This window comes from Acomys russatus, chromosome 8, assembly GCF_903995435.1.
Source record: "Acomys russatus chromosome 8, mAcoRus1.1, whole genome shotgun sequence".
In the NCBI taxonomy this organism is placed as follows: Eukaryota; Metazoa; Chordata; class Mammalia; order Rodentia; family Muridae; genus Acomys; species Acomys russatus.
Window position 1 is genome coordinate 33047972 of NC_067144.1, and position 19312 is coordinate 33067283.

Sequence of the window (19312 nt, forward strand, 5' to 3'; positions counted from 1 at the left end):
ACAATAACTAAGTATACTCACATACATGGGGGAGGGAGAGGACTAAATGGTAGCAAGCATGTTTCAGAACACCTTCATTGCAGAAGCCCTTACAGCTAATATCTAGCAGGGATGTAGCTCAGTGATCCAGTGCCTGACTAACAACAATATACAAGGACCTAGGCTTGACACCAGGAACACACACACACACACACACACACACACACACACACACACACACCACACACCACACACACACACACCACCACACACCCCCCCACACACACCACACACCCCCACACACACCACACACACACACAACACACACACACACACACACACACCTCCCGCACCAAGTAGTCATTATTTTCTAAACCAAAGATCCAGACTATAACCTCCATAATATGACAGTGTTGTTGACAACTGTCAACACCCTGTTACAACAAATTTCTTCTAAACAAAGACAGCACTAAAGACCCTAAAACCAAGTTTCCCACTCCTTATTTCTTTTCCTTTCTAGTCAGTACCATCAATCCCATTTGCTCAATCTCATTTTATCTACCTTTAGAGGAGAAAAAAAGTCAACTTACCCTGACACTCTGAAGACCTCTGGCATCTGGTTATTTCACTGACATTTCACATTTTAACCTCACCCAATATCCTATCAAACTGACATAACTTTGTAAGCTTCTCTTTATTTCCCTGTGTTAGTCAGACCTTTTATCATGACAAGCACCTAAGAGAAACAGTTCAAGAGGAAGCCTGACTCTAGGCCTAGGGTTCCTGAGGTCACCTCTATCCACTGCTTCCTGCCTTAAGCAAGTATCACAGTGGCAAGAGCATGTGGCCAGAGAGGCTGCTTACCTCAGGGTAGCCAGGAAGAGCAGAGGGAAAAAAGGCTAGGGTTAAGATACAGGCCCCAAGGAAAGTCCCTCAGAGACTTACTACCTTCACCTAGATCCTATGTCCCAAGGTTCTCTAGACCTTCCAAGGACCACACCTTCCACACATTAGTTATTCATTATAAATTCAAACAACATTCCTCTGTAACGATTTCAGTGACATCTCTAAGTGGGATTCAGGATGTCAGGCTTTCCTGACCAGCTGATCCTGACCAGCTGAGGTAGACTTTTAGTCAGCTGAGTCAGACTTTAGTCCTGAGCCTTCTGACACAAGAATCAGCACATGATTTTAAATAACCCTAAAGCTCAGACACAAAACACACAAAAAAATGTGATCCATTTGGTGATAAGACGTCATTGTTTCTGCCCGTGCTTACTAACTTTCAAAAAGCAGCAGTGACCATTATGCTACGGGCACTCTACAGGCTTGTGCATGTGGGCTCACATTCATGTGGGCACATGAGTATGCAGTCTGCTCATGTGTGTGTATAGAGGCCACAGGCCAATCTCCAGTGCTGCTCCTCAGGAGCCCTCTTCCTGGGTGTTTCTGAGATAGGGCCTCTCATCATCCTGAGGCTTCAATGATTACGTCAGGATGCTGGGCTAGCAAACATCAGGAGTCTCTGCCTCTCGGGCGCCAAGATTACAATCATGCATGGACTGGACCTAGGTCCTCTACATAACGTAGTCCATAGGCAGCTCAGGCTTCATATGAGTCCTCTAGTAAGGGGAGCGGGGCTGTCTCTGACATGGACTCTGTTGACTGTTTTTTGATCACATCCCCCTGATGAGACAATATTGCCAGGCCACAGCGCCAGAGGATGAACTCAGTCCTGATCTGACTTTATGAGCTGGGATGAGTAGGGGGTCTCCCTTTTCCAAGAAATAGGGGAGAAGGGATGGGGGAGGGAGGGTGGTATTGGGTGGGAAGGAGGGAGGGAGCTATGTCCAGGATGTAAAGTGAATAAACAAATAAATTTTTTTAAAAAAGCTATACAGGCTAATTTGGGGAAAGCCTAAGCTAAGCCCTATATAAGTATAAAAAAAAAAAAAAAAAAAAAAAAAAAAAAAAAAAAAAAAAAAGAAGAAGAGAAAAGAAAAGAAAAAGAAAAAGAAAAAGAAAGAAAGGAGAAAAAGAGTGTATACCAAACTTTGGTCCTCAAGCTTGCTCTACAGGACAAAATAAGGACATTTATTCTAGGCATTGAAAAGGAAACAATCTAACGTATATTTTAGAGGCACTTAGAAACTCAAATGTGTTAAATATTCTATCACAAAGAAAATTAGTTAAAATGTGATTTTGATCATTAATTAAAACTCATAAAAAGGAACTGACTGGAACACCTTTACTAGCAACAGGATCTATTATAACAGCCTTATTAAAGAGATTTACTTTGTGGTCTGTAAACTGAATCCATCTCAAAGATAATGATGATGATGATGATGATGATGAAAGGCAGTGTCTGTTAACACAGGTATAGGTGGTAGTAAATATACTGGATAAAAGCTAGGAAACTAGAAATGACCCAAAGAGGCTAGAAGTAAGGATGTTGGGGAAGACAATAGAACAAAGTAGGTGAATACTGGGTAGGAAAGAGTACATCAGGAATGGGGGGGGCGGTCAACAAATGAAGTACATATAAAAATGCTATTTGGATACCTATTACTTTTTAAGCTAATTAAAAAACAAAAAGAAAAAAATTCATCACTTTAACAGCAGAAACTAAAGTATCAAATCTGAAAACTTTATCATTATTTAAATGTTCGCTTCACCAAATGAACCGAAAGATATCCTCCTGTGTGCTTCTGTCCTTCAATTGGTCCATAAAGCAATTGCTATAGAAGGAAGTCTGGCATTATTGGGATTGACAGTGATGGCTGCTACTAAACTTTCTCGATTGACTCTTCTACTTACTTGAGGATCTGTAAGGCCAACAAAGCTGAAGCATAGTTGGTATTCAAAAACTGTATGGCAAACATAGAGTATCACATATGTCCATCTGGGTGATACCAAGGCACGCAGATGAGTACATACAACTCTGCACATATTTCTCACATGATGTAGGTCTTACTGTCTCTCCTATTTGATAATTCTTCCATGTAACTAGAGTAGCAAATTTATACGGACACTGCTTACCACATAATAGTAGCTAAGGCTTAAACAGAAGCCAGTGTCTCTACATCCAGCTGGCTTTCAAGAAGCATGTGCTTTCAGGGGCCTGTGACCATGTCTAGGACTGTAAACCATGACTTGAAGTGAAAGTGTTCATGATGAGAAGGCACTTGGCAATAAGGGGCCTCACATCAATGTTAAAGAGCAATTAAGTAACTGCATAATTCACTTGTCTTTTAAAATTAGTAATATAGGTAGAGAGGCAAAAGTGCAAGTTAAACTCAACAAGTTAAAGAAGTCAATATAAAGTCAAAACACAATGCTCTTGACTATCATCTTTATAGATCATTTTGAAAACAGCCTAAATATAAAATGCCGACTCCAGTCAACCTTTCAGGAATATGGCCCAAAATACGCTAACTTACTTATATTATTAATACTTCAACCTTCACATGTTCCACCTGCAAGGCCACAGTGAAGTCACAGAATAGGTTGTTAAAAGGGTAACATGTCTTAGCAAACACTTGCTGATTAAGGGTTCATGAAAAATGAGCCAAGAGGTAGTCACAGTTGATTTGCTATTCATTTTAAGTTCTCAGAGACACTAACATTTAATGATTGTAAAGCTAACTGAAAACTTACAGGCATACAAAAACCTTTCATTTAAAGAATACTCCTCCATCCTGAATTCAACCGGAAAGAAAACAAATATTATATAAGTATAAAATAATTAACTAACCTGGGGGGTTCTTACTAACACCAAATTTAATGGAATACAGTATTAAACGGAACGTAAATTTGGATGACATTAATTTGCCAAGTGCTTCTAGAGCAACTTCCACACGCTAGGCACTGTTTGCAGGTAATAATAGCACCACCATACACAGACTCTCTAATATAAGTTTAAGCCTCTTATCCACTTGAAGAGGTCCTATGAAAAAACTGCATGTGCATAATCACATATACAAAACTGACATGAGAACAAAGTGCCCAGTTAACGCAGTACACATTTTATATTGAAATGCACATGAATTTGTGATAGAAATATTACAGCCTTCATCTTGCTACAGTTAGGATCTAAAATGTACACTAAAGACTCACCAGATCAAGGCTCTGTGTCCCCTGTGGGACACTACTGAAAGGCTGTAGAGCCTGTACAAGGTCGGTGAGAAGTCAGATCACTGGGAAATGCACTGCAAAACCTTGTCAAAGAAAGCCTACCCCCTACTTCACGTCTGCCCCATTCTCCTTCCTCTCTCTGTTTTCAAGTTTGAACCATTTCAGAATAAATGGATTTTAGAGGAAACTAAAATCAAAAGTAGACAAAAGTTAAAAATTATTCCTAACCAATTAAGTTGACACCTATAGAATAAGATCACTGCTCACAGTTTATCCTGTAGTTTATGAATATAGAAACGAACTGGTAAATTTTCAAATTAAATTTCTTTTTGCATGGTGTTTTAACTCAATGGTTTATTGCCTTTTGATTATATTTTGTTTTAGACAGATGTCAAATCAGAGACTGAATTATTCTAAGGACACAGAATGTATACACAAACACATATCAGCAAAGCCAACCAACAACAAAAAAAAATGATACTATATCAATATCCAGCAGGCTAATATACTACTTACTACCAATCCCAAGTGCCAATCTACTTGATGTGCACGATCATATAGTAACAGGTAGCACTACAGACAGTGAATGGCATCTAGGCTAATACTCAAAGACTTCAAACAACTATTATTTAACTGTTGCTTTAGCTTGGCTGCCAAGTTTCTCAAGGTCTGTGTACCACATATGTGCTCCCCAGCTGGTAGTGCTGTTTTAGGCTGTGGAACCTTTATGTGACAGGGCCTAGCTGTGGCCCTCTCTCTCTCTCTCTCTCTCTCTCTCTGCAACCTGGTCCAGTGAGATGATGTAACCAGTGGAGCCCAGATGCCATGCCTTCCCCACCATGAGGGACTGGACTCTTCCCACCATGAGCCAAAGCTCTCCTCCCTTGAGCAGCTTCCAGACAGTATTTTGTCACAGTGATGACGAAAACGACTGATACAGCTGCCCTCAGAAAACAGTGGGAAAAGAAAAGAAAAAGCAGGTAGAGATAAGACTTGAGGTCTTTGATTTCCACTGCATTATTTCACATACACAAATTTAATTTTTTTCTGTTAATCTAAACCTTGAATATATGCCAACTTGCCGTTTGAATTCCCAACTGTTTTACAAAAAAAAAAAAAAAAAAAGCTGCCTTGAAAAATAAATGTGAATTATCTTAACAAGAGTAAACAAACATGTAATCTAAGAAACACAATTCGCTTGTTCTTCAACCTAATTTTCAAATATTGTTATTCCTAGATAGCAAAAAATATGCAGGAAGTCATTTTATGATACAATTTTATGATACAATTCCTCTATTATATTAATTATTCTGGTTCTCTGTTTTTCAAGTTCTCAGATTTGATATCTTCATTTACAAGAGCTTCATTTTCTTTTTTTTTCTTTTTGGTTTTTCGAGACAGGGTTTCTCTGTGTAGCCTTGACTGTCCTGGACTCACTTTGTAGACCAGGCTGGCCTCGAACTCACAGCGATCCACCTGCCTCTGCCTCCCGAGTGCTGGGATTAAAGGCGTGCGCCACCACGCCCGGCTTGAGCTTCATTTTCATAGACAGTGACTGCATGATATAAAATTATAAATTTGCTAATTTGAAATGTTTCCTATCTCAAAAGTAACAAAGCTGTTAAGAATCTTGGACCATAATTAACCACATTTCTTATTTATGGATTAAATAACTTAGAAAATAGATTTTATGTTTCAATATCATTCTTTGGTATAGAAAACAGCTCCATCTGTAGCTTGTATTTTTCACCTCTAAAATTATTCTTGAAATTGAGCTTAACAATCCAGAGGCATTTGGCTACCATCAATCTGGTAAAATTATTACACAGGAAGACAAAGTATTCATTTCCTCTCTCTCTTGGAATATATCAACAGCATGAATAAAGCTCTGTGGGGGAAGAAATGGTGCATACCATTAATCTCAGCACATGGAAGGCTAAGATAGGAGGAGGATGAATTCAAGCTCAGCCTTGGCTGTATATTTGAATTCCTTCCTCAAAAAGCAGTTTAATAACTTAAACTTAGGTGAGAAACTTATGGGTGTATTACGCTTTCCTAACTCTATATGCAAACTGCAGAAAGTTCCAGGCTGCAGCAATACTTGTTCATTTTCAAACTAGTCATTAAACAATAACCTATATTGTATATCCATGTAAGAAAGTGATGAGGAAAGTTCTGAAGTTCTAACATAAGGAACTAGTTAGAAATCATGGCAGCTCTTCATTTCTTAAATTTGGCAGAGATAGTATTCCACATAAGAAATGGATTTGTGCTCGGGTAATTTTCTGTTAAACACATGCACCTATTGAGGGATTTCTTGGGATTTTAAACCTACGTACACTCTGTCTACTGAGAAAAGCAGTAGATGGGATTTCAGACATAGTCAGAATTTACGCGGCCCCTCCTGAGCAGGCGCTCTCCACTCTCACCACTCCCAAGGGCACGCCCAGACTGAGCATGTTTTGGGCAATGAAATATGAAAGACAGTGGCATATATCACTCCACGCGATCATTTTACAGCTATGGTGTTTCAACCTTAAGACTGTGTTTCATGAGGTAATGCCCCTTCAGCTTTGTTGCCCAAATTGAGAGCAAGAACAGATATGGAACCGTAAACCAAAAAGGAAAATAATTTTTACTGTGATGTGCCATGAAAATATGGGAACTCTTGATGTAGTTAGTGGTTTGAATAAGAACGCCCCCCTTAGGTTCATGTAGCTGACTGCTTGGGCAATGGCACTATTTGAAAGAATTAGGAGGTGAGTGAGTTATGGAGGATGGGCTTTAAGGTTTCAGAAGCCCACGTCAAGCCCACAAACACTCTCTTACCCTGCTGCCTGGGGATCCAGAGGTAGAACTGTCAAATACTTCTCCCATACCATGTCTACCTATGTGATGCCATGTTTCCTGATATGATGAGAAAGTTTGACTGATATGCTTCTCGGACAAATGCATCCATTTGTCAAGAGATGACTCTTGGTTTTATATGGTATCTTTTCTGTTTCTTATTACTATATTTAAGATGAGTGCATAAACACAAATATAAGCATAAACTAGAAGCACATCTTCAAATAAAATTTCATCTTAAACTTTTTAACAATTTGAATTTCTGTACTATTTCTATTTGGAGTCAATGCAATGTACTTTCACTACAATAATTCATCATTCATTCAGAAATCACAGGTCACATGACTACTTAGTCAAAACTGTCATGAAATGGCCTGTGTATTATGTTCTGATTAGGTACTCATATGTAAGATACTCAGAATACTGCCCTGATTTTAATTTTCTTTAGGCCCTCCTAAATTCTCCTTTGGATTAGCAATTAAGACGACAGAGGATATTTTCCAATGAACTCTTGACTATCCCATACTCTATTCTGCTGACTCAGTAAAAGCATAATTATATGAAGATTGTCCTTTTTAAAGCCAAAATTTGTATCACTAATAAATATAAGCTTAAAAGATGATGCAGTGTAGAGGAAAAACAGTAACAAAATCCTATTCTTATTCACATTAAGATTTTGTTGGTGCTTAAATGTGCTTATAGTAAATACATATTAGATCAAACTGTTTTTACCAGGTGTTCAATATTAGACAATGACATTCAAAAGAAGGCTAAAAACAATATAAGAGCAACATTCAATAATATACTTCTTCAAAGATCAAAGTATATGCAGTTATTCTAGACATATTAATTTCTAATTAACCAGAAAGTTAAATAAGTTTCTCTCTTAAAAACTATAATCAGACTATTTAATATAGGAGAATATAGGCAGTGAACTTCAAACCCCTACCCAGACCTAGCTGATGAACATGATATTCTCCACCGTTGAGTGGAGAGTGAGATCTGACTCTCACACGAACTCTGGTGCCCCTTTTCTGACCACGTCTCCTGGATGGGAAGACCTGGAGGCACTCAGAGGAAGGATAGCAAGTTACCAAGAAAAGACTCGATATTCTAAGAGCATATATAGGGGGAGGAGGTCTCCCTCAGTCACAGACATAGGGGAAGGGAGAAGAGGGAGGAAGGAATAGGAGGATACAAGGGAAGGGCTAACAATTGAGATGTAATATGAATAATTATATATATATATATATATATATATATATATATATATATATATATATATATATATTTACTCATGTTAATTCACACTAATGTCTACAATCTTAAGACAACTATTCACCATACAGTATTCATGTATCATTAATCATACATTGTATACCCAGGTTGGGAAAACTCCAGATATGATTATTACTAATATTAACTTTAAAATACTATTGGCTTATTTGTAATTTAAAAAATAACTTGTACAAAAGAATAGATTGTTTCAAATGATACAATTTGTGTGTACATATTTAAAAAACCCAACCTTTTCTTCATTATGTGATTTTAATCTTTTAAGTGGTTTCATGATGCAGCCACACACTTGACCTTATTTTTATTAGGTAATGGCTGCTGATTCATCTTTTACCTAAGGTTAACACTGTATGAAAAAAAGCTGCTTCAAGGGAGATCAACCACTTAGGTATCCGTTAGGTGTGTAATTTCTAAATCTGTAGGACTTCAACAGATTGGCTCGGACCACTATCACACATTATAATTAAATAGGAGATTCTGAGCAGTTTAAACTTGTTATTCCATAAGAAGACAACTTACTTGATGAAGATTAAAATGTTATACACAAAAACACTGACATGAAAAACTGTACAAGGGTCACACTTCCCCCAGTCAACACGGAAGGTGAACCCAGCAGATGAGAAGCGGCTGAGGGCAGCTCTGACAGCACCTGGCTCTTGACTGTCTCACTGCTTCCAGGTAAGAAAGTAAGATGCATGTCCAGAGCAGCTCTTACCAGTCAAGCCAAGACTGTCCATTGTGACGTCACTGAACATCAGACCTTCCAACTTCTATGATGTAGCAGGATTCTGTGAAGATGCATAGTGAATTGGTTAACATGAGAACCACACAGGCCTTTCAAACAAAGCCCACTTACCTCCTTTGGCCAAATAATCCTAGATAAGAGGGCGAATATCCCTTTGCTAACCAATGCTTTTTAGAAAAAGTGCCCCAAACTGTTTATCATTGATTTTAATATTAAAAAGACAGTCCCGGCAATTACTCAATGCAAAGTAAAGTTACCTAGACTCAGAATTACAGGCAGTCAATTCCCCATATTCAACTAAAATGAAATGGAGATTTACAGGTAAAGCCCCTGCTGGTGTGGGAAATGGTGAATCTGATATCGGTACTAAATTCTAAATTCAAGTTTCTTTTTAATTAAATAATTTTATTTTTTTACATAAACATTTATATTGTTTCACATATACACAAATAAACTACCTACAGCAAGAAGAACCATGACACAATCAGGAATTATATAAATGTTACATTCTTAGTGTTTTGGCTGTTTGTATTTGGCAGCCTTGAAGAAAACATCCTTCCTATTTTGGTGCATCTAAAATTCTGAATGTAAATCAGTTATCTATCATATCTCATCATTATCAACTTAAAACATCTTAACTCCTAAACAACTAAGCTTAAATTGTAAAACTAAACTATCTGGTCTTCAAACCCATCAAGTTATTTTCAATGGCTGGCCCAACTCAGCAAGATAAACTAGGATTCTGTATTATTCTTTGATTTCTTTTGGATGATTTAAAGGTAATTAAAAATAGGCAATATAAATGAACAAACAAGAAAACAGCTAGGGGTGAGAGTACAAATAAAACTTAGAACAAACAAACAAACAAAAACATCTTTCCTCTGAGTGCCACCAGGTCTCCCCCTCCAGGGGACATGGTCAAATATGAGGCACCAGAGTTCATGTGAAAGTCATACCTGGTGGCACTCAGAGGAAGGACAGCAGGTTACCAAGAAGAGACTTGATACCCTATGAGCATATACAGGGGGAGGTAATCCCCCTCAGGCACAGTCATAGGGGAGGGGAATAAGGGGAAAATGAGAGGGAGGGAAGAATGGGAGGATACAAGGGATGGGATAAACATTGAGATGTAACAAGAATAAAAAAAAAAAAAAAAGGATAAGTGCTTGTTGCTTAAATAAAATTTAATTCACACACACAAAAAAACCCCATCTTTCCAAGTATAAAAAATAAAACAAGATTGTCAAGGTCAGCTGTAAAATGTCTATGAAGTTAAATGAGACATATGAGATTAAAACAGAAATACAGGCATATTCTGAGATCACATTGTTTTTTTTAAAAGATGTATTTATTATGTCTACAGCATTCTGTCTGCACAACAGAAGAGAGCACCATATCTCATCACAATCATAAATGGTTGTAAGCCACCATGTGGTTGCTTGGAATTGAACTCATGACCTTTGGAAGAGCAGTCAGTGCTCCTAACGTCTGAGCCATCTCTTCAGCCTCCCACATTGTTTTTTAATCAGTTAATTCAGTTTTCTTTGGAGACAGTTTTAGTTTGCCTCAGTGGTAATAAGTCCATACTCAACTGAAAAGGGTAAACACTGTAGATATTGAATATCACTGACTTACAACTCCATCAATAACCAGTTGTTTTATGGTTTGACTAAATTTTTGCCCTTTTCCCAATAAATTAGCATTGATATGGAAATTATGACTCTTTAGTTAAATATCAAAAATGTGTTGTAATTCAATGAAGTCGTTCTGTTAGGAATAGATGAGACAGTTATCACCATGTCTTTCCAAAGTAATAGCAGAGGAAATAATGAATACTTTTTCACAGTGGATACTACTGAGACATCTTCAGATATTTGAAAATAAGAATATGGCTGAAACTAACATTAATGTTAAAAAATAAAATTTTTAATTAAAATATCATCTCTCCTTCATCCCCTCCCATTCACCACCCTTGCTCTATCTCAAATTTATGATTTTTTTCTTTAATTATTGTTAAACACACACACACACACACACACACACACACACACACACACACACACACACACACTCCTAAATACACAAATACAACCTGCTCAGTCTGTATAATGTAACATACACACACACGATGAGGATCTCAGGGCTGACCCCTTGAATTTAGAGTCATAATTCCTAACTATATTCTAAATATTTATCTTCATACCCACAGATTAGTGTAGTTCTCACCCTGCATCAAAGAAACGTTGTGAAAGAGACTATTATAGAAAAACACAATGGAGTAAATGCAGAAAACAATTGACTTTGTGGTACCTAGTCTCAACTAATACATTTACAATATAATTCCTAATCCTAAGGCTGAAGGATCATTGTAGAAGAGAGAATTCAAAGATTTTAAGAGCCAGGGAACATTTTGTTGTGATTGTAGAGTGTGTCAGAGAGGCTATACACATAAGGCTCACCAATATGGCTGTCAAAATGAGACCTGAACATAACATGGATGGGGAAAGCTCACAGCACCCCAAGCCTAGACGAAGAACTACAAGCAACTGGGGAATGCTGAAAATGGGAAACGAGTTATTTTTAAGCTAAAGATATATATATATATATATATATATAGATAGATAGATAGATAGATAGATATAGATATAGATATATATCCAAATAAATGTCTATTTTATGAAGGAAGCATGCAGTATCCAAAACTGAAAAAAATAAGTGGTATAGGAATCTTCATTTTCATAAAATATATAAATTATTTTAAAATACTCTTTCTAAAAACTTTATGGCCAGCAAAATATCTCAGCACATAAAGCCAGAAGACCTCAGTTCCACCCCTAAGGACACACATGGTAGAAAGAGAGAACAGACTAATATGGAGTGTCCTTGGACCTACAAATACATAGACACAGACATACACACACAGGAAACAGCCCTTATATAAGTAAATACAATGGTTATTTGAATGTACCCTTAGTCCAAAGCCCAAATAGATTATTGTCTGAGTAACCAAGTACCTAGCTGTGTTTTCTGGGTCCTATTCAGGCTTCCTCTCACTCCTACTCACCTCAGAGAACCTTAAAATTGTAACTCCCCATGATCAGCTCTCAATGGCTCAACAGGCATCCCTTCCATTTCAAGGCCTCAGCTCCCCACCCATGGTTCTGCCTACCCAAGCACTGGCCAACCCTGACCTAATATAACATAAATTCACTGAGAAACTCCATCATAGCAAGTGAAAAAGCTATCTATTATATGCCTCTTAGGGCAGATGACTTGGCATCTGAAAAACCAATCCTAAGGATAGCCTAAGCAACTGATAAAATATCCTGGAGTAAATGACTTCCTGGCACAGCTCAACCCTTAGGGAACTGTGTTTTGAAAATCTTGTGATACTAGAAGAGGTGAGATGCCACTTCTTACCAACAGACAGACCTTCAATTAGTGTTAATGTCAGGCATGGAATTCAAAGGCACATTATCAAAAAGCCCCCTTCTATGCCAAGATTGGGTTATGCACCCCATTGTTACTACTACTTACTCAGTGCAGAAGGGACCCCAAGGTAACTGTGTGCCCACTTACACAGAAGTATATTTATTTCCCATGAATGACTGCTTTTCTGATGTTTTCATCAATTCTCTGGATAATACATTAAGCTAACCAACTCATTCTCATACATACCCCTAATTCAATCAAGCTCAATAAAAGTCATTCTGGACTATAATTATTTGCTAAGGAACAATTATACTCAAATGCAAGAAATAAAAAATAAAATGGCAGGGCATGGTGCAACACATGATACAAAAGCTTGTCCATTTATATAGTTCAAGAACAACAAAAGAGCTAAATTGCTACAAAAAGAAGCATTTTTATTCCATACTCATGAAAACAGAAAACTCATGTTTTTACACCTGAATATAAGATAAATAGGCACCATGAAACAGCAAGTGTTTGAAGTACAAATGCCAAACTGATTTCCATGTAATGAAATGCATTCGTGTTCATTTTCCAAAACTCCTTTAACTAAAGCTTCCTTGTCCTGTGCACATTTCCCCCTCTATCATTCTGTATATTCTACTCTCCTGAATCATGGCATCTGATGCCATCTACAGTTTCATAGAATGGGGCTGTTCAGCCCACTGCTGTGCAGGTTCAGCCAATGAGTGGTCTATCACAGACCAGAACTAGAAAAGACATGGACTGATCTCTAGCTAAATAATTCACTGAAGTAAAATATGTTCTTATGGACATAGATACCTTTGGGACGTGTGTATGTGTTTGCAGGCATGAGAGCGGCAACACTAAGTAGAAATAAACAAACCTCATCAGTTAATATTACCTGCCCATCTTTTTATAGTTGAAGCCTAAACCACAACTATTTCACAGGCATTTTGGCCAGGTACCAACCTTCAACTGACATTACAAATGTCAACTATACGAAGAATGGAAATCTTTTTAAATAAACATGCAAGTTTGATTTTGTCACCTTACCATCACAAACCTAGCATTTTCTCATGACCCAGAGCTTTTTGATTAAGATACACTGAGTATAAGAAAAAGGAAAATAGTTCCCCTCTGAATCTATCAGGAATTACAGAAACTGTCCATTTCTTTACTTTCCAAAAAGTTTCCAGAAAATACTAGCTAGCAGTGACAAACACTCTATATTCACTGTCTAATAGTGGCCTCCTGACATGTCAAGAATAAAGACTTGGATGTCCCTCCCCCTACATTACTCAGTATTGCACCAGTTAAAAATGATACAGTAATATACAGTAAATAACACAAGTAAATAATTTCATCCTAAAGTTAGGATGCAGGCTAGGAAGATAGCTCATTCACCAAAATGCTTCTTTTGAAGGAATAAAGACTTGAATTCAACTCAAAGAAGCTAGGCACTGTGACAGAGGTGTGTAATTCCAATACTAGAAAGGCAGAAACATGTGGATCTCTGGTACTGGTCAGTTATCCTAGCCACCTTGGTGCACCCATACATACAAGTATACACATATGCAAGACACACACACAGAGGCACAAATACACACACACACACAGACACACACACATACACACACACAGGCAAACACACAGTAGTCAGTATGTACACAGCAGCTGCTATGCAGGAGATGGATAACAGTAGACTCTTAAGTAGAGCTGACCATCAGATATACCGATAGAGTATGGAAGAGAGCTGTAAAGGGTTAGGATGACCAATACCATGGCTGGTGAGAAGTCTTAGAAGGCACAAGTGGCAGAGCTGACCATAGCAAAACTCTCAACATCAGAAAGTAGAACATGAAAGATAAGCAAATGAGAAAACAATAGTTTCTTGTGCCCACAATCTCCAAAATAGCAGGGTACAGTTAATAGCATAGAGCTGTGTTAAGTAAATCTGGTAGTCTTAGATACACCCTGAAAATGTGGGACAATTCCAAAGCCTCTCAGGTTCTCTACGCCTCATCAGAAAAATCAACATGGCATCCATACATTCCCTTAAGAATTAAGACCCAAAACTATGTGCAATGAACATATATAAATTAAAAAAACAAACAAACCAGAAACCAGAATTGTTAGGAGGGAATACAAATGCAAAATGCTTACTATTACTAGTCAGTGAGTTGTAATAAATGTCACCTTATCAATGTAATCTTATCAATAGAGTTAAAACTAAAAGGTAGAAAAACATCTAATAAAGTAACACTGTGAGCACACTGAAATTTGCTTTGAATATTCTCAGAATCTGAATGCAGAATGAATTGCTATTCTCTCAAATGGTGTTTTGCTGTAGATCCTACTTTAATTTCAGTGGCTTTAGCATATGTTTAATTCTAAGTAGCCACTTTTTACTCCTACCCATTTCAGTATACATTAACTGATTTGGTAATATGGTTATTTTATCATAATTATCATTTTCCATGAGATTATTGCTTCAAGGAATACAGTAGAACTATGAATTTCTGCAGTTTCCATAAGTAGATGTAGAAAATGACCAGGTATTAGTCCACTAGAATGGCTTGGCAGGGGACCACTGAATGCCTCTTTTATGTGCCTATGAATTGTACAAGAGTGCCTTTGACCTTCTCAGGGAGGGGAAATTACACATTAAAGTCAGATTAAGTTTCACTTCCAGGAAGAGTATAAAAACATGCTTACCAGTACCTATGTCAGGAATACTGACAGGGAACTACCATGTACTTTACAAAAGTTCATTAGCTCTAAGCTACTCAGGCCAAAGCTGGGAACTAAGTTGTCATTAGAATATCAGCCAAACGGGATCTCCCCTGGGAGACTCAGTTAGCTCATGCAACACCTCTCCAGGACACTTTAGGAGTACACCTGCGCCTTTAGGAAGGGTTTTGTAAGCGAATCCCACTGGAGAAACTTTGACCTCTTACCCAAGATCACCGCATCCTTTGAGGTAAGAAAGAGTTCCCATGGCTGCTTTCACTTCATCAATTTCTTTTCTTATGAAAAAAAATAGTCAAAAGTCATGTGATAAAAAGCAAGCAATCACCAATTTATGTAATTTTAAATGGAAAATGTTCTATCCTAAAAAGTAAAGGGCATTGACTTTCTCATTTCCCATTATTACTAAATTGAATTACAAAGATAATTTTAAAATATAAGGTTATCATTTCAAATTGTGATCTTGTTTAATAAAATTACATTTTTTATTAAAAATTATATTGTTACATAGAGAAATCAAGCTAGGATTGACTAAGAAACTTCCTCTCTGCTGGCTAGCTTTCACAGTGCCGGAAGGTGCCAAGTAGGCTGCTGGGGAAGAAAGGACATCAATGGTCTCATCCCGTGCTGGACCCCGCATACCAACTGGCCCCTTGTCTACCCAGAAGTGTGACGTGCCCACTGTGCAATAGTGGCACGACCATTATGGGAATAACCAAAAGCTTTGTGATAGGCCTTGATGCTTGCTCCATAGGAAGGAATTCACACTTGTTACTGTAAATCTGGACAAAAGCTCATGCTGGGGAGATCACAGGCCCTAGGGAGAAATTTACTACTCATGTTTTGCTGAACAATCATACTGTCAAATTTCTTTCCAAATACTTATGTTTATATCCATAGATTGGTGCTGCTCTCAACTTTTGTCTGACAAGCTAATTTTTACTAGGAAGCAATTAATGTAGATACGTACAACTGGTTAACATGCTAAGAGTGAGTGACTGATGAGAGCTCAGCACTAGATAAGACTTTTTTATCAGTTCACCCTTACATACACACAATGCTCAGAAAACTTGTGGAAGTGAGGATAGGTAGATAATCAATAGATAAATAAAATGTAAGAAATAGAGAACGGGGAGGACTTTGACCTTCTGTAGTATGAACAGGCCATGGTTATTGCACTCAAAACCTCACAGCTGCCGTGTTTACCTGCATAAGACCTGAGATCAGGACAGTCAGCATTCTAGCACAAATAGAGGAGAGACCCACAGGGTCCCAGCCCTAGCTGAAGAGGTACTGGCCCTGCCGGCTGCTGGGGGAGGAAGAATTATTTTTTTTTTATTCAGAGGTGTGGCCGCTGCTAAGAGGGCTTATGCTAATGGACTATCCCACAACTGTGTGTATAAAGACAACACTAATTAGACTCAGTGTGTTACTAAAAAGAAGAGGGCGTGGAGACAGGAAGGGGAAGTAAGACGGGGGAGTTCTAGAGGAAGAGGGGACTTGGGAGTGGATATGATGATGATGGTTGTGTACATGTGTGATGCTGTCGAAGAATGATGCTTACTACCCATAAAGAGTTCCTGTCCCTTTTGGTTGTTTCTGGCAGAAGGGCTCTGGTTCGTGTTCCAGAACAGGAGTAGTCCTGATGTGAGCATAAAAGGCGTCTACTCCAAAGTAACCTACCGCAGACTCAAGGCGCCACCTTCTGAGGAAAGGAATTCACAAGGCAGATATTTTTGAGACAAATAATGCCACTTAGTAACCACTCATTTTGAGTCAGGAAACTCTAAGAAACTTTCCCCCTCAGTGCTCCAAGGAAGATAAATTTCAATTTCCATAGCTGAAGTCATGTATGGTCCAGAAGAGTCATGGCTGCTTTGTGACCAGATGGAAACATTACTCAACTCTTCACAATATCCTCTACTGCCTACTGCTACCCTTGTTGGGTTTAATGGTGTTCTCTATCAGACGTACTGTTAAATCACAGAATGAAGGATGTTAGACTAGCAGGTTGCTAGGTTTGACGACCCTCTGATGAGCCAGTGACACAGGGACAGGTTGTAGCCCAGAGCTCAGGGCTCCTGACACAGTCAACACCTCACTGTGCTTTTAGACTATTGTCCATCTTTGATCTAGTTTGCCAAACATAGAAGAGCAGGAAGCTACAGACCAGAGCACTTATAACATTATCTCCTATCAGTAATACTATTCTTCCCATGACCCTCCACACAAAAAAAACAAGAAAAAGCTAACTTTCTGCTCTCAGGTTCAGAGAGTATTTATTGGTACTAGTTGGAAGACAGAGACTCCTTTTACCTATAGAGGTTGATCATGCAAAATACTAATTTTTTAAAAACCACGTCTATATATATATCTTGAAGTAAAAGTTAAGTTATTGCTACTTAGCAGAGGAAATATGAGAAACTACTTTCTGTTCAAGTTTAGCTGAAGAAGCTAAGATTTACTACTATAAAAATAATTTTTTTAACAAGTGAACATCAACTACTTCATTATAACAATATTAAAATTATGTACTGACTAGAGAATGCTACCCAATGCCATATGAACAGCAATTCCCCTTAAATGCATAGCCTCAATAAAAATAGCCAGAAATAGTAATTAAAATCATACCCTCTATTAAAATTAAGCACAGCCTCTAACAATAACCATCTATGTACAATAGAAATGTCTGACCATTTATCAATCAAGAAAAGACTCCATCCTCTGTATCAATACTTAAATATAATAAATAATTTTAACATATTAAATATGTAATTAAATATATGTTTAATTTAATTAATGTAAGTTTACCCCTTGTCCCTAAATCCGATGTAATGATCCATCGAATTCAGTGTTATAAAATCCCAAGGGTCACCAGTTACATAGACTAAAGGTAAACAGAGAAAGGCTTGCCCTCAAGTGACCCTAGAGGTAGCTGTAATAATTCTCAATACTGGTAACATATATTTTGAAATTCTAGCATCTTATAATTATAATATCAGATAATTATCACAATTTAGTTAGAAAGGAAATTTACTATAGTTGCCATTCTCATCCAAACCATTACGTGCTCCTTAAGCCAGAGTCAGCAGACTTTTATGTTTTCCCACCTAGCATACTTTCCTCCCTTGTTTAGTAAAACGCACTTGGATTTTTTTAAAGAAAATACTTCACATCTCTTTTAGAGTTAAAAGTCCACATACTGATGTAATTCTACCCAAGATCTAGGGTAGAAATACCACCCAGGCTTAGACATTCAGTTTATTCTATCACCCTAAATGCTGCAGCTGGGTGAGGGATGGGTATGAAGCCCGAGTCGTACCTCCGCTCACAAATAGCAGATACAGTACGCTGTATGATTACAGGAACATAGAGTGGGGCAGCGGCTTGCAGTCCTGTCCAAATACAAGAAAAATAACACAAAAGTATTGGCCTACCTACATAACTTCTGAAAAGAGACAAAGGCACTGATTTATTTTACTCTATTTCAAATCTGAACTTCAACAAATTTATCCAAAAATTTGGGCAGATACTCAATAAGTCAAGATGTTTAGATTTTAAGTCTCTACCTATGTTATAGCAATTTCTTCAATGTATGTTACCTATAAAAAAGAATATTCAGGTTTTATCACAAACACCGAGAAATGGGCAAATGCTAATTTGACTTCTGAAAGTAGTGCTCATGATATTTCCAATGGCTTACAATTTGCTACGTGGGTGTTGTACTTAAGTGGTGCATGCCACACAGTTAATTCTCCAGCCACAGTGATGGCCCGGCAATTGTTCTCGTATTTAAGAGAAGGGGAGAAAAAGAGCAAAAACACATACTAATTGGGAACACAATATTTTGCTTCCATGCTGCCACACTCACCCCTTGAACAACATAATCAGTTTTTCAAGGATTAAAGTAAAGTGAATTCACATAAAAACTATTCTGAATATGGCCCTGGTTAAACTAAATAGGTGACAAAGCAAAACCAAAATGGGAGTTGGTATAAGTGGGAAGGAGACAAGAAAGGGTGTCAGTGGAAAGTAACCAGAAAATATTATATACATGTATGAACTGCCAAAGACTAATCTAATTATTATCGACTATTCTGAACCAACTTTATCTCATTCTAACTTATT

At 37.6% G+C, this 19312-nt stretch overlaps 1 protein-coding gene across 1 annotated transcript in view; it reads right to left on the minus strand.

Moving 5' to 3' along the window:
- The window catches only part of Bbx (BBX high mobility group box domain containing), a 239573-nt gene that overhangs the window by 131102 nt on the left and 89159 nt on the right, over positions 1–19312 (minus strand). Inside the window, exon 3 of the mRNA XM_051150036.1 lies at positions 8972–9044. The gene's annotated coding sequence lies outside the window, so the exon portion shown is untranslated. The remainder of the gene's footprint in view (positions 1–8971; positions 9045–19312) is intronic.